General features: G+C 31.1%; 1 protein-coding gene across 1 annotated transcript in view; it reads right to left on the bottom strand.

Annotated features, from left to right (window-relative positions):
• The window catches only part of LOC124356798 (thrombospondin type-1 domain-containing protein 7A-like), a 591,350-nt gene that overhangs the window by 457,538 nt on the left and 115,422 nt on the right, over positions 1-18,390 (bottom strand).

Here is an 18,390-nt window from a genome sequence, read left to right as displayed (position 1 = left end):
ATTTTAAAAGTTTTATAATTTAGTGTAATTGTGCACCATGGTGAGTGAGATGAGTCAACTGAATACTGCTTTATGGAGAAGACAACTTTCTGCTCCACCAAAGTCGGTTCCCCCACTTGCTTTTTTAAATTTTAATTTTAAAACGTTATAAAGACTACATTATACTACTGTCATCATGAGAATGCTTATCTTATGGCCGAGACTACAAGGAGAGATAATAATGTTATTGTTTAACTGCAAATTCTACCACAGTGTGTTCCTTTTCACACGTGATTAAATCTAACTGCCTAGGAGCTTGATGTGTCCAGGAAAAAGCAAAGTGTTCAGCTATATTATAAAATATTGGAACAATTTATCTTTAGATTTATCTGACTCAGCACTGTAACCTAATAAGTTTATTAGAAAAAGGCTCGCATCTTAGCCCATTCCACATGTTCTCCAACAACAAAGCACAGTTTCGTAGTGAGAAGAGTACAGTTCTAGTCTAGCAACCCACAAATATTTAACAGATGGCAGATTTGAACACACTTGATAACGGGAAAGTGTTGCTTCCCAACATGGACTTATATATAATGTATATTTATATGTGTGGTCAAAATTGCTATTAGATAGTTGTGAGCCCCAGACTATTATTAGACTATTGATTACTGCAATTGTTAAATTTCAGTTCAAATTTTAGATTTTAAATGTTATTTTTAATTTTATATATAATAAGAGGAGATGGCCCCCCTCTTTAGCCTTGTACTGGCCGTCCTCGTGGACCACTGGCCTGTGAGAGGAACGGGGTTTGAAACCACGATATCTCTAACTGGGTTCCAAAGTCCAACGTCCCATTAAGCTCGGCCATCGGCATAACGTCCAAGATAATCTACATTACTCACTTATTCCATTTTGTTACATGCCATTGGTTATTTGAAACATAACTGAGCAAGTCACGAAAATAGAGTGCTGTTCTTTTACTTTAATTAAAAAGTATATTTTACTTCATCCTAGTGGTTTTCTTGTTACAAAATAATTCTAGTCCAGATGTAAATATTAAAGAATTATTAAGAAAAGAACAACTCTTAAAATTATACTGTGGCAGAATTATATGCACAACCCGTTACATTAAACTGACACTACCCGGGATATTAACTAGTTGTTTACAATACAGCAGTAATAAGCTTTATATATCGCGTTCATTGGAATACACTTTTGTCTGCCAGGTCACTAAGTATTGGAAAACCTACTCTGAATATTCTAATACTCCACTCTCAGAGCCTCCAGGGAAATCATCAGATCCCTTCACTGCCGTAGTTGCCCAGCTCGTGGATTGGAAATGGATACATTACCGCAAACCTTGAAAGGCAATTTGAGACTAAACAACCCTTACGTTTCTCTTTGATTTGGATACGCCACAAAAAGCATTTTCTATAATCGTAGAAACAGAAAAAGTAAATGAAACTCAAGAGGGTAATATTTACTCGTAGTACCTACGCAAGTAGGTAATGTTTTCAAAGTACAAATGGTAGTTACTAATGTGATTCAGTTAGGAAAATTATACATAATTCAAAATTTCCTAAGAAAAAGACAAGCCTAGTAGTACTATATATGCCATATCAATCTCAGCCTCTTTAGTATTGTTAAAATATCATTCAAAGAACGGTGTTTCGACTCAATATTTTAGGGAATCAAAGTTCATTCGAAATAAAAAAACCATGTTTAAATTTCGTATACGTATTTATGTGTTTTTTTTAAATATAATTATTTTTTGTTAGTCTTTCTGTTTGTTTTTTGACAAAACTTATTATTTTAAAAAACAATAAACTAATTTGGACATAAAATATTCCTAGTAAGTAATTTTTAAAGTGCATATGTAGCCTTCTTTAATAGTTTGAAGGCGTTAATACTTCTAAATATTAAATATGCGTATATGGTGTAAAATTAAATATATTTTGAGAACCTTTCGTTACTTTAATGTAAATTTTTGTGATAATTTGGATTTTAGAATTGAGAGAAAATACAAAGGTTATAATAATATTATGTTTTGAACAAATGCCCTTCATTGCGTTTTAAACGTTTTACAGGACTAGTTAATAATATAGCTTAAAAATACCACGTAATGCATTAAAATTAAAATTTACGAACTTGTGAAAACTTACACGTATGGTGAGATTTTAAGTGGATTAATTTAACTGTAATTGATTAGATAGTTAGCTAGGTTAAACTAATAAGCGCTTAAGAATTACAGAACCGTATTTTGTTCAGTGTCGAACAAAGGGTAAATACACTGTCCATGAATCTTTATGTGGGACTGAGAGTGTTAAAAACACAATGGTTTAATATGAGAAAAATTTGAACTGTTTAGGTAGTATTTTTATGCTCTTTAATATGTGAACTTTATGAAGATGACAAAATAAAAAATACTAAAAAAGTTTAATGTTGTTAAATGCGTCTAACAAGCACGTATTTTTATTCGTGTTAGTTAAATACATCTAATCAAAAACAAATAATCTTTGAGGATGCATGATTCGTAAATATTGAATATTCATTGTCAAATAAGGGTATCAAACGTTTTCTCCTCATGATTTTGAGTATGCTGTTGGATTTTCGAAAGTATAAGTTGCTTTTGAATTAAGGATGCAAAAATATAAATATTATGACTAGAATTTTTAATTAAAGTACAATATTACGAAAAGTGATTAGACAAAGTACGTAATTTAAGGTTATTTTTTTATTAAATCAGTATTTGCTCTTTTATACAAAAGATACAATGCTGTTTCACCAGAACAAGAAAAGGCATGTTACAAATTAGGTAAAGTGGAATATGTACAAACATACCTGATTGGTGTATTAATATCAATAGCAGTTTCTTATTTTACTCAACTTTTTTTAATTTATAGTATAAATAATTTATAATTTAAAACTAAATATAAATCCGCAATGTTCATTGTAATTTGAAGGTATACTGAAATTAACTCAATCAATAATTTTTTTTAACTTAAAGAAGGTTATTGACTATATGCGTTTTTCATTAAAAGACAAAACATATAATAACAAATAGAAGATTATTGTTTTCCAGAAATAACACGTAATTAACGAAATAAACGTATTCTACATGTCTATGATAGATATGGGTAGTTGGAAGAGCTAATTCTGTGCGACTTGGGTCCGAGGAAGTAATTTAAATAATGTTTGTGAACGTTGAAATTGTTATTGGTACTGTTAATTTTGTACTTTAAAGAATCTCCTTTTTATTATGATTAATGATACTTACTCAGGTTAGTTGCCCATGAGGACGGGCAAAATAATGTAAAAAAACAAGTGCTCACTGTACTAAAGCTGGTTTACTCTGTTATTTTTTAGTTAATGTCAATTATCTTTTCTTTTTTTAAATGTTTTATCATTTCATGAGGACATTTGTCATCGTGTAATTAACAAGATGGGGTATGAAAAAAACAAGTAGTTCTTTTTCGGTTACTACCTTTTTAACCATATCCTTAATAATTAGTTCAGTGTTTTAATTATTGAAGGAAAGACTTGGGAAAAGTAATATTCAGATATAAATAAATTTCTTGTCGTTTGGTTTTTAAGTTCATAATGTTTACTTTGTTTAATTACAATTATTGTTTATGTTGTAATCGAACCATTTAACCATTGAAGTTTTATTTTTTTTGTAGTTCTATTTATAGTTTTTGTCACTGTTTGTAAAGATTGACAATGCAAAGATATACAATTTCGTAGCACTCTTATTAAATCTAGTATAAATGTAAATATTTTTGAGGTATAAATTACAGCTTTATTGTTAGCCTAAATATGGACTTCAGCAAAAACATTATTTTCCGAAGTTATCGTAAATGGTGAGATATTTATAGGGGTAGATTCATTAGTATTACCCCTTTATTTCGTGTCGTATTAAGCCGGATTCTTAATTAGAGTTAAATCGAACTGCGCATTAGTTGGTGTCGTGACAACAGAGCCAAGCCTTGTATTACCATGTCGGCCCACGTTCTCAGTTATCGTTACGTCGGGTTACGGCTCCGGCGTTGCTTCATTTAATGTCATGTCGTAGCGCTCGTTTAGTTCACACCGTGTCCTGTCACATTTTTGTTTTTACTCTTCGTATTTCATGTTTATGCTATACGATTTAAGTACTCCAGTTACAAAACTTAAAAATAAAATGCTAATAATAAATATTCCTAGAACATTTTAGTGATTTATTCACTTTAAGACTGTATTCAAAGACCTTAGAATGAGGGGGAGCATCTTAAATGTCACAACACACAAACAAAATACAGAATGCACTATAAATGTTCGAATAAAGATAGGGAAACATATGTGACAAAAAAAGACAAATGGGAAAACGATCGCGGTAGGAGAAGGAAACAATGTAAGATTGCATCATTGATTGTGGATGAATAGAGGATATAAATGCTTGTTGTTTTTAGCACATGGGTTTAGTACGCTGAAAATTTATCGGTTTTTAATTTCCAGTAACGACTACTACCGGTTTTGTTCGTAAATCCTGCTAAAGCCATTCTACTTCCTCTAAATGATTAAATAGTAAGGCATCAGTATCATTATTTAAAAAATGATTTAAGATAAACTTAAGAGCTAATGAATCCGTGAAACCTTGGCAATTTGCAACCTTGTCACTCTGATGATGTTCACTCTGTTAATTTTGTTGACTATTGCTAATTTGTTGTTTTGAATGTAATTGTAGTTAAAGTTAAAATTACTTTTCAGGAATGTCAACCACTAAATAAAATCATACAAAAGCCATAAAACAGATGTATATTTTAAATATATCGTTCTATCTTGAGTACGTTTGCACTGAATCTGAAAAACCACTGTTCCTACTAATCGGTCGGTATTCTTCTATAAAACAACTACTGAAATAACCGAGCCCTGCGAGCTCTGAAAGTTACGTTTACTCTGTCCCCACTACCAGTTTGTTTTCGCTTCCGTATAATTAAAACATCCCCACGCCCCAAACTGTTTTTGTCTGCAAACAGTTGTGATTTGTCGGGGCCAACGATGTGTTTACTCTCGGAGGGGTTACTGAGACCTGATAAACTGTATGTATTACACGTTGTGCCAATGTACGCTTTCCATCGATACCATCGAGTTGGGCCTATAAATATAACCATACGATATCATTATCTATTGTAATTTTTATTGTACTGGTTATACAATATTCCTTCAGTATACCATAGTTAGAATCTTTAAAAGGATGATAATGTTTCAACTGAAACATGTTCAATGACATTTTGATGGATTTATAAAAAATATGATTAGAATAATCATGGGGAGGGATGTCTTTAAATTTTAATAGGAACTCAATATTCACTCAAGGAAGATAAGTTACATAATATCCTACATGGAGTGCTAGTTGATTTGACCGTTTTAGAAACAATTTGTCTTAAACTTGAATTCTCCATTTCCTACCACTCACTCCCTCTTCTCACTTAATTTCTCTTTTTCACCCCCACCCCTCCCTCTTATCCCTCTCAGCCCTAAGAACCTATACAAATCTATAAATATTGAATTATTAAATTTTATTATGTGATACAACTCTTGATTCGTCGTGGATTTAATTTTAGACTCATTAAGTGATACGTATACTTAAAATATTGTTATAAATTTAGCCAAATTTAACGTGTTTCTGATTCAATATTATCTTTAACACTAATGCTATCTAGTGGCCCACTCTTATTATTTAAGAGCCGATACATAATGATGACATAAAGTTATTAAATTTATTTTATAAGAAACCTTTTGAATGATACGTAACGTAACTAATGCTTGTAACAAGTCTGTAATGCTTTTACCTTATGACTAAAAACAGCTATGGATGATAACACGGCTATACTTGACTATGCTATTCAGGCTTATTACACTCAAGTAGAAAGCTAGTTGGTAAAGCCTATTCGTTGTTTTTAGGCATATTTTTTATGTTATTAAAATATGAATTACTATTTAATTATGTTTAATGAAAAAATTCTTTGTAACAATAAGTGTTCACTTGTTAGTTTTGGTGCTCTTTTAATTGATAAACATAATTAATCCTGAAAGATTTTGTATGGCAAAAATGATTGCATAAAATGTGAGTAAAAGGTAAGTAATTTTTAAATATATACCTGTTGCTTTTAGAGTAACTTATGCAGTGTCCGAAATACATGAGGTACCGACAATATTGTAGGAACTCATTTAAAAGTAAGCAGTTTAGTTATATTACAGAAGTTAAATTGCTATGCTGATATGTATATTTTGCCTTATTAGAAACCAAAGACATTAGATTAAATATAGCTTATTATTAAATATTTCTTCCTACGGAATTTCTCATCCGATGATGCAAGATTAATTATATGAGTGAAATATTAAAACAAAGTTTCTTTCATGGAATATTGTTCATAAATATATTTTTTACCTATGAAAAGATCCAAGGAAATTGTTTGATCTAAGTACAAAATGTATAGCTCCATTTTAATTAGTTTAGAAAAATATATACATTACATTATATAAAAAAGAACCAAAGTGGTTATAAATAGAGGTAAATAAGAATAAAATACTTTCACCAATGTACTTCACCCTTTATAAATTTGACAGTCTCGGGCTTGCCAATTGTTGCAACGAATGGTTCAGTCAAGGTTTTATCACTTAGGGGTTTAAATGCTACCGCTTAAACACACTGCTCTTCTATTGGCTCAGCTAATTGACTACTATGACCTTATTATGTATATCAGGCTAGTTCTACCGGAAATAAAATATTTAAATTAATTTGCGGAGCTTCACTAGTTTAATAGTCTTAATTAATTTCGTAGATTTCATATTTTGCATGAAAGTTCATTTCTACTTTGATAAGAATGAGTTCTATGACAGTGCATATCTGACCATGAAATTTGGATGAGCTTAATTTTTGTGTAAATTGTTTCTCTGACTTCTCTGTCTGTCTATCTGTCTCTCTCTCTGCCATTAGGAAATCTTAAAAATGATATTGGTTATATATTTGAAAAATTTTATGCAATTATACGACATGCTGCTATACTACACGTGATGTGGCATATTCATATCATGTATTAAAATTTAACTACTAATGGATAATTTCACATCGACTTATTAAACAATTTTTGTTAAATTGTATTATCCTAACAGAAATTATTTTATAAAGATAGAAATAGCACATTAATCAGTCGAATAATGTAAAACAATTAGCATCATTATATATTTCTTATTCTGATTTAAATGACCAGGAACGACGAGTTACTTTTCCTTTATCATTTCAAAAAAAAATCTTTCATTCAAATTTAGACAAGAAAGGAAGTAAAAAAAGGGGAATTACACTTTATTATTTTTGTTCCTAGAACTTGTGCTATCAGATTAGCCGCTCAACCAACTTTTAGATACATTACCTCTAAAATATTTAATTACTAAATAACTATAATGCCATGAATATAAATGAAATTGAATATTTCCTTTATTACATTAATAATTTCTAGGTTTATTTATATAGGTACATAATTCGTTTTAGAAAGTACACTATTCACCCTATTAAAGGAGGAAGCAATCATTAGCTTATTTGTGTTTCCGACCTAAACGATATAAACATTCTGCTACTACTGGGTTTTCTAAGTAATTGCTTTCATCTTATTAGCTTGCCAGTCTGAACAGAGATTTTCCAGAGTTTCCTTCTTAATAAAATCTTCTTTATCGAGTAGCGTCTTATTTTATTACTACTTTACAACGTGCCCTTACAACGTACATCAGCTTTACAAATAATACAAAACAAAGAAATTACTCGGCTTTGAATTAAGTGTGTGTAGGTTTAATGACTGCAGAACTCCAAAATCTCCAGTATACGCCCAAACAAAATCTTGTTACTTCGAGAGAATTGAATTGAGTCACCAAAATGTGATTTAAGAAAAGGGTTTCAAACTTAGTAAATCACATAAAAGAGGGAAGTCTGGGGATTAGGTTACTGGTTTATTCGCGTATCTTTACTTGAATAGTTCTTTCTGAATTCATGTAGATTTATTTCGTATCATAAGATATAAAATACAATGGTTTTTAGAATACTGTCTACATCACATATATTTTTTAAATACCAATAAATTTTTTGGTAAAATATTATATATAATAAAATAAGAAGACCTAGCTTTATTGCCAGATTTTAATATTAAAATGACTACAAAGATGACAGCGAGAAAGCCTGTTATATCGTACTGTTATTAGTCCGAAATTAACATTGAAATACGTTCCAATCAGAATATAATATACTGGAAAAATTTTATTCTTTGATGCATAATCAAAAATGAACATTCTGAAAAGTCAAAATTTCTTGTGTCACCATAATGAAAAATCTTCTGTTAAATTATAGTTGCATGTGAAAACCTGTTACTTATCTTGTTAGCTAATGATTAAGTAAATTTCACAAAGGCCTTTTATCATTACAGCTATAATAATGATAGACTATTTCGTGTTGGACTCGGTTACTATCTGATAAATTGGAGCTTTCCGTGAACAGCTGATTCTACACAGCCATGTGATGGGGGGTGCAGCGGGGGGTCTGGGTAGGGAGGGAGCGGGTAATACAGGGCTTATCGGGTTTCCAGTTGGTAGACGCGCCTCATATATTGTCTGCGCATTTATACCACCCGGGATTCAGGGCCGCCATTTTGTTCGTTTCACTATTATTATAGCGCAAACACTTTATCATATAACACGTCTATCCATGGTTGCTGATCCATAAAACACAATATGTGGCAGTGAAGTTTACAAAAATCATTGACGAAGTTTCTGTACTAAATTAAAAAGCAAAATATATTTTAAATTAAGACAAAATTATTTATAATGTGTAAATTAGACTAGCAATAATTGTATAGGTGTAACACTTTTAGTTTATTTACTACTTAACACAAAATGTTGCGATTAACCTTAAACGATTTAAACATATGTTTAACAATGATAACACCATTTATTCTATTTTTAATGTTTAACTTGATAAATAGTGAAGAGGTGAAAACTATTGATCTCTGTCTTGATTCCATCCAACAAAAATTGAATTCTACCTTTTATCGAATCCCGCCTATTTTGTGCAGTTCTATCAGAGAGGAATTCTATCGTTGTTTATGTATTATCAGGAACTTTAATTTGAAATATTACTGAGTAATTTAAGCGATTGCTTACTAACCAACCACTTTGATATTGAAAAATAAAAAAATCATACCTCTCTGATGTTTAAGTGTTAAGATAGGGCTGAAGCTTTTGGAATTCCCAGTATATATATTTAAAAATTCATTCAATTAATTCAATACATAGCATCTCCCAAAAATTACCCCGTATATATTTCCTTTATTATAATTTTACGTAAATTTTAAGGTTTTGTATATAAAAACAAACTTAAATTATTAACCTTTAAATATAATCTCTTTGTACCAAATGTTTTACCGTTGAAAATTAGTTTTCTTTCTTTACATAACATAAGATGGAATAACAGAAGGATGAATGCTATAATATTTCATAGTAATAATGATCTAGGAGTACTTTGTTGAGTATATTTATTTTATTTCGTGTAATTCTATGCGTTATCCTGTGTGTTTGCAAAAAAAATGTCTTATCTAAGTGAAAGCAGATTTAGCAAGTCAGAATATGTTTTTAATCAAAGCGTTACTTTCCAGACATACGCAAAAGTTGTTTCAAAGGAAAATAAAATATTAAAAAATAAAAAATACAGCAGCTCTATGAAAGCTCTTGCGAAAGAAAAACGATATTATCTAAGTGAACAGGCGGTCATAGAAGTGCTTAACTCAGAGTGTGAGTTAAACACATACACATGTCGGCTCTAAAGGAAGTGAGTAATTACTTCTGCCCTGTAAAAGCTATTAGCTTTTATGAAATAAACCATACTATATAATTGAGTGTAAATTTAGTCCGTAGTACAGTGTTCAACTGAAACCCTGGAAATAGTAGATAAATACTGCTAGCTGCTCTGTAAAAGATATTTTCTCTGTAAAATTAACGATACTAAGTGAGAGTAGATTTTGGCCAGTGAGACTATGTTTTAACTCAAAGTGTTACTTTATATAATACTAGCTGTTTCCCGCGGCTTCGCACGCGTCTCTTAAGCTTTGCCCGTATATTTCTTTGCCTTCAAATAGTGTTTGGATATTTTAATATACGTAACTACTGTGTTGTAATTGCAGTTTATAATGTGCAGGCGCTTTGATAACTTTTATATCTTGCAGTACAGCCTGGTGGTTAGTTACATCAATGGGCATTGCGTATAAACCTTCTACATAGAAAAATACAAATTTTCATAGTGATCGGTCCAATAGTTTCTGAGTCTATAAAGGACAAACACACAAACATTCATTTTTATATATTATGATTGCAGAAACAGTTTAAACAAAATTTGTCGTTTCTCTTAAGCTTACTCTATGCTTTAAAACTATAAGTGTAAAGAAATTTATATATAAATATATTTTTTGTCGCATTATATATGTTTACAAAGAACAGCTGATTAAAAATTTGAAAAGACTCTTTCACTTAATAACATATGTTTGCTGCAATGCATTTCTTACGGGTATTTCTGTAACCAGTGGGGCGGAATCCTGAATCGGGAAAGGGATAAAAAGTATCCTATAACCTTCTACAGATCAAGACGAACAAATTAAAAAAAAAATTAGGCGAATCCGTCCAGCCGTTTGTGAGTGATGCTGTTACACACGAACAGTTTCATTTTTATATATATAGATGATAATATCGTCTGAAAAGGAAATTTATATTTACTGATGTCCTCTAAAGTCCATGTTCTCTATCAAACTAAACGAAACCAAGTAAGAGTAGATTTTGACCAGTCAGGATAGGTTTTAACTTACATTTTTAGTTTAGACAACGTCGTCTCAAAATGTAATGTATACTTACTGGTGTCCTCTAAAATTCATCGTTTTTATCAAACTAAAATATAAAGTGAGAGTAATTTTGGCCAGTCAGAAAAAGTTTAAACTAAAAATTTAGTTTGGGAATGTGATAAAGTTGTCTCAAATAGAAATAGATAAATACTGTTGTCCTCTAAAAGCTATTTTTATTGTCATATAAATGATGCCAAAGTGAGATTAGATTTTTGACAGTCAGAATAAGTTTTAAATCAAAAAGCTTTAGTTTAGCAATATGATAATATCGTCTCAGAAGGAAATGTATACTTACATATGTCCTCTAAAGTCCATTGTCTCTATCAAACTAAACAAAACCATGTGAGAGTAGATTTTGGCCAGTCAGAATAGGTGTACAACAAAAATTTAGTTTAGCAATATGATAAAGTTGTCTCAAATAGAAGTAGCTAAATTTTTGTGCCTCTAATACTTATTTTACTGTAAAAAAACGATACCAAGTGAGATGGGATTTTAGCCATTTAGAATAGATGTATAAATATATAAATGCCGTCTCAATTGAAAAGAGGTAATGGCTGTAAACGCTTTTTGCTAAGATAAAAAACTACCTAAGTACTCGTGATACTGTCTAAGTGAGAGTAGATTTAGCCAGACAGAACAGGTTTTAACTCAAAGCATTAGTTTAGGCGTATGTGAATGTCGTCTCAAAAGGTAATGACTGCTGCTCTCTAAAAGCTATTTGCTCTGACGAAGCAATTATGACCATCTACCTTGTACCCATTATACACTGGGCCAATCAGCGTGATCACGAGCTTTCGTTCTGAACATGTGCAGATCTCTCTTTCTAGTGTTTAGGTGATATACTTTTATTTATACAAATGATCATAACTATGCTTCTATGAATATTCATTAGCATCATTCATTCACTATGATACCAAAGTATTTACATTTGAATTATAAGGACTTTAACCGATGTATTATTTAATATCTAACTTCTAATAGGTGATTGTAATAGCTAACTTCTCTTGCAACATTATTATCATTTCTAAAATATTTTTTTTTATTAATAAGAATTGGTTTTAGAGCAATTTTTTGTCGTAGATGTCCTAAAAGTTTTCATATATCTTAAAAATAAATACGTGACAGTTAATAAGTTTACAGTATTTATATTCTCTCTAATGCAAGCAGTAATTTATAATAAACCAGATTTTGACCTTACTACCAACACAAATAAAATAAAACGGCAATGTTATAGTAATGTAAAGTGCATATATGTATATATCATGCCACCTTCTTGTTGTATCAAGTATTCTCCTAGGGAAGGTTATCTGAATCGCACTTAGGTGACTTAGTTATAGCTCCGGCTTACAATTTTAAAGGTACTAAGGTCATCTATGGTAATAATATTTTTGATCTTTCCTAATTCTAAAGCCGTCCATTAAATTAGTAAGTGTTTTTCTGACCAATTCTCCCAATAGTAATTATAAATTACTATACTTAGTTTTACTGGGAATGCGATTTAGAACCTATTCCATTAGCTTTCAACCAATCACAAACTGGAAATTGATTGTTGACTTAAAGGAATGAATACAATTTGCCAATCCGCTAATTATCTATCTTTCCTTAGAAAAAAAGTCAGATGCCCGTCCATGGACTTTACCGAGGAACCTTAAGCATACTTTTGAGCAGATCCATCCTCTGCCGCAAAAGTAAATGAGTACACAATCTTCAAGTACTGCTGATGATTACTATACAAGAAAAAAGAAGAAAAAAGGAGATCAGAATGCTATTCTCTTACGATCTGGAGTAAATATTGAAGTCTATACAGGTAACGCCATTCCATATTGTTTGCAAACGCGTCTTTAGCCAAGAGGACAGAGCCGCAAGGTAAAATAAAATATAAACTACACTGCTTTTGGTGCGTTATTAAGGGAAGAGTAATTTAAAATACCTGACAGAGTGATTCCAAATTATTGAACTCAATTTCCATCAAATATGGCCTACAGGTGTAAAGACCAACGATGGAAGAGGTTAGTCAAGCGAATAATTTGGGCTCTATCAGAAAAATGTAAGCCTTTATTGGAAGTCCAATTATGGCCAAACCAGAGCTATTAAGGGTCCTGTACTTAAACTAATAATATATTTTTATGGCTTTTGGAGTGACAGCATATTAAGGCTGATTGTGTGTGGTTGGGGTCGTCAAAAGTCGAAATTCCATGGCACAGCCATCATGAATAATTATAATAATTATTAATAGAGAACTTAATTTCAGCCATGTCTCCTTTCAAGGTTAGGCTTTAATTCCAGTTTATAGCACTCAGTTTGAATAAACAAAGGTGAGTTCTCCCTCATTAGTAGGATTCTTAACGTCTGTAACAGGAAGGGAGCCACATCCACTTCCACAATAATTCTCCACAATAAACTAGACCTATGGATCAAGTTACCCCTATGTCTCTATCATTCGTGATTAGTGATTTTTTTATCATCAATTAAGTTGCAAAGTTGTAAGTGAAAAATCTGTCTTTTCTACTCACAGAGCAGGTTTTATTGATATTAGAGCAAATAAATTGACGAAATTCTCTAATTTATGTCTCGTATCAATACAAAGCTGATTATTAATTATTAACTGCAGATATAACAGTGAATGTATCGTCACATCGTGTTTTCATAAGTTAATATAATTTAATATGAAAAAACTGGCGAATCCTTATCCTCTTCTTTCAACCTATTACGAACATGTACTAGTGTATAACCTGGATTTGATACTACTAAGACTGCAAAACAAGTATTAGCCACAAAGTAGCTCACATTATAAAACGCCTTTTGAGAATACTGGTACAAGTCAACCTAAACAGTTAATTAATACCTAAAGCTATGTAATTTAACAATAGATTAAGTCGAACTTGTATTGTTCTCCCGTAGCTATTTGCTCGACCGATGTAATCAATAGCACCTAATCGAGAATCCAATCAGCCAATCAGAATAGTTGCGATCTCAAAGGATAACTTTGGACATGATAAGCTCATCCCAGGGCAATTAAATGATTAGTATTACTCTCTGACAACACTTTGCTCCAACGAAGCAATCAATACTTCAATTAGGTGTGGCTTAGCCAGTGAGAGTAAATTCGATCTTAAAGAACTGTACTGTATAAATGTTAATTGCCTTTAAAAGCTCTTTAATAACAAAATTAATTCTGCTCTCCTGAATCGAGCAATTTATCCTGTTCCGTTGAGTAATCAGTAATCATTTATTTAAATAATGAGAATATATGTGATGATAAACGTTTTTATCAAGTTTATTCTCATCTCGAAAGGAAAATAAATATGTTTAGATCTTATCTTGCAGTCATTTAATTTGTTAATACTGCTCAAGCAGCAGTGTTATTAGCGGATTGCATACCATTAATGCATAAACCATATAAATTATAAATCAATAAATAAAAAGATGGTTTTTGAATACATGCTAATGTCCTTTAAAAGACACAATAGTTAAACAAATATTATAATATAGGTTTCAGTCGCTATTTGATGGAGAAAAATCATTAATGTTTTCGGAGTGAGATTAACATTAATAGTAGTTAGTGTTAACGACGAACGTTTTGTGGTTACAGAATAAATGTAGATATAAAAGGCATGAGTACTCCACACTACGTTCCGCAGAGCAGGGTTTGCCAAAGTTGCATGCAGAATTTTTATTCCTCATTTAATTCTTGAGATATCCTGCAGACAGGCAGACATACAGTAATATAGAAAAGAAGCAGCCAAATTCTAGGGGTGGATATGCACCGTTATTAAACTCACTTGAGGTGCTGAAAATATTTCAAATGTCTGTCTGTCACGATATATAAAAAAGCAAGAACGAATTTGGCTTATATATTTGAAATGTTTTATAAAAGCTCATTTATATATAAGGCCTAATTAATTGAGTTCGGTGTTAGTGCATGTCTGTCCAAGGAATCTGGTTGAGCATCATCGAAACCTGCCGTTGAGTAGGTTCGTACCTACATAGCTGTAGACTTTTACTTTAGCAAGCCACCTTCAGCAATACCTGTTACGCAACAGGTGTGTGGTAAACCTTGTGGCCGAGTAAACACATACACATTAATTAAAATATAAATCCTGTAAATTGGTCAGAATAAGAGATTTCAACCAGTTATTTAAACCACATCGCACATAAAACGCGCTGCATAAAGTTTTGTAATAAAAAACAGGTACAGTGTAGCTTGCTACACCAAAACGTCATCTAGTTCCATACATGAGTCTACAATTTGTCACCTCATTGACACAATTGACGTGAGTCTGATGTTGTTCACTCTTTAGGAATATTATTTTATATGTGGTGTACGCAATTTTATACTGTGACAAATGTCGTCCGCATACATAAATAAGATAAAACTGTACGTCAAACACAAACAAAAAATGTATACAATGAGGAAAATGATTATAAATTCATTCACGTTGCAAAGTAAAACGCCCACTATAAGCTTAGATGACTTGTTTTAGGATATTGTCTGAAAAGAAATGCTCAAGACACGTCTTGGGTTGACAGTTGTCCTTACAAATTCAACGATTCAAACTTAGTTGTCTGTCTCAGAGAAGGTTCAGAATATTTAAAATGCTATCTAAGAATAGCCTGTCCTCATTAAGTCTTGAGTATTTCTCAACGGCTTGAAGGCATAAGCGCAAATTTTACAGACCCTACCCAGTCATAATAGTAAAATTACATGAACTTGCGCCATATATACCGAGAAGTTGAGATTCAAACTAGAATTAAAATTTTAAAATGCAAAATAGATAATGCCCATATCTAACGTATTAGTAACGTTTTAAATAATCAGATTTCTCGTATGTTTCAATTAAATAGAGGTAACATTTTCCTTTATGTGTTATGCTGTAAACATTATGAAATATATATTTACTAATATTCTAGTTTTAAGTTAAATTAATTTTTTAACATACTGAAGGAACAGGATTCCAATATAGTGATATATATTGAAGATACTCGTATAACTAGTATCTAGTTACGTGAACTATCGTATACAGGTATTCGAAATTAACGCAGAGAACAATTTTTTGTAATGCTATTTTAGAGAAGAATTCGTAACCAAGAAATGTCTACGTTGTAGCCACTTATTCAAATAGCGGAGACATTAGTAATGCAATTATACTTACTTATGGACTTGTGTCTAAAAGGGATGTTTTGATGTTTCAATTTCAAACATATACATTTTGTTTTTTTTAGAGTTGTCCAAACAGAAATGTGTTAGCGTGATTGAAAGGATCTCACTGTTACTTCTGAATGTCTATTGGTATTACTTTTATATGAAACGGATTACTTTTATATGAATTGGTATTACTTATATTGGTAGAGCAAATGAAAACGTTCTTTATCACAAATTAAAAACCTCCATGGTTACTACGGAACGTTCTTTTTGTGTTGCAAGAAAAACAAAATATGACGTTTAAATATGTTTTGAATCCTGTTTAATCACTTGATAGAGTATATGGATTTGAAGTTCAAGGATTTATTGATGAGTTTTGATATTGGAAACTTGAACTGGAATTGTAAATTTTCTGATGCATACCGATCAACGTAAATGAAATAAACAGTTTCCAAACCTGCTGGAGTACGAGAAATAAATAAATTTTAAATAATCGTTATTATTCGACCTAGCCCTCTTACTGTCATTATTTAACTTTTCTTTGTTATTATGAATTTATCTTTGTCATTTTTTATTAAAGTGCTGATCAATGTAATAAGGAATAAATAAAAATTCAAAAATAGTAAACAAATCACATATCTTATAGGTAACAATCTGAATACTTACGGTCGGTTATATGACAAAAACTTTGGTAAATGGTAACTTGTGGTACAATGTTATAATAAAACTATTAGAAGTGTAAAACGTATTAAAAAAGGAATGGATACCTGAACTACTGATATTTAAAATATGCTTTAATAAAGATGTTAACCATTTGGATGGTCAAACCCCTTTTGCTTTTGAGGGCTTCCAGTTTATAGATTATTATACAACAAAAATCAGCTATAGAATCGAATTGAAGAGATCTAACCAAGGAGTTGGTAAATTGCCAAATGGATCTAGCGGCAATACAGTCTCGTTCAGGGGTTTAACCACAGCCTTTAAACACTGAAGTACTATTTATTCAGTTAATGACTGTGAGCAGGAGAGGGCGGAACAGAGAGTTTTGCAGCTGAACAAGCAATTAGGTAAAGTGGTAAGGTTGGAGTGGATGAGGTTTGGCGCCACCATCACATCCATTCCAGGCTAACAAAGGAATATGTTTTCAAATTTATTTTTATTATAACGCTAGTGTAAAATAATCACGGTTACAATTTTTTAGGAATAATTTTGTGGATGCGACACAATATTTTATACATAGCACACACAAGGTAAGTCACAAAATAAATATTTTTAATATTAGTTTATTGTAGCCTTCAAAAGTTTTTAATACAGCTAAAAAGTATAGACAGCCTATAACTCTTTTGTATGTTTTTATCACTCCTTTATAGCTAGTTAAGCTTGTGCCCTTGATGTTATATTAGTAGTATAGCCTTCAAAAGTTTGTAATACAAATAAAAAGTACAAACCACCTATAACTCTGTTATATGTTTTTATCGGTCCTTATTGGCTAGTTTAGCTTGGCGTGTTTCATTCATATTAGTAGTGCAGCCTCCAACAATATAATAAAAAATAAACAAACTAATTTTATATGTGTATTCTTTGTGCACAGGAAAAGAATCGGCCAGTGCTTAAAATATTTGAATCAATATATACAATAGATCCTGCCATATGGGTCATCCAGCTCTATTTTCCTGTTTTAGTAAGGGTAGTATCAGGATAAGATGGAGTTATGACCTAGTTATTTATAGAAACCCAATAAATAGGATGTTACAAACATTAAAAATATATAATCAGAGTATAAAATTCCAAATGATTCTAACCATTAAAGAGTCAGATGATTTCTTTAAAAATTTATACACTTTTTAAAACAAATTGGTCATATTCACCAACGGTTTTGAAGCAAATCAGAGGTAACCTTTTAAAATATAAACATGTGGTGTTAAAGCTCATTTGAAATGTCTTACAACACTATTTTCAGTGCAAAAATTTCTTTATTTATGCACTGTCTATATCTAAATTTGTACATCAACGTTTTACAAAAAAACTTCTCCATAATTTATATTTTAACTATAGGGGATATTTTCTAGAACTCCTAATGACACCCCATTCATAGAAGTTATAATGTATGATAATTTTTGCCAAGCTTACAATTTATTATTGCAGTTATAAATCCAATAACTTGTAAAATGTTGTATACATTACAAATACAATGGTGCTAAATAAACAAAGCTAAACACTACAATAAATTTAATTACAACTTTTAATTATCCAGGCGAAGGCTTATCATTGGTGAAATTTGATGAACAAAATGATACAAAGACTCGTGTGTATGATGGAATAGAGGTGTTTGTTTTACCAGAAGTAACAAAAGGATCA

This window comes from Homalodisca vitripennis, chromosome 3, assembly GCF_021130785.1.
Source record: "Homalodisca vitripennis isolate AUS2020 chromosome 3, UT_GWSS_2.1, whole genome shotgun sequence".
Lineage (NCBI taxonomy): Eukaryota > Metazoa > Arthropoda > Insecta > Hemiptera > Cicadellidae > Homalodisca > Homalodisca vitripennis.
This window is presented reverse-complemented; position numbering and strand designations above follow the sequence as displayed.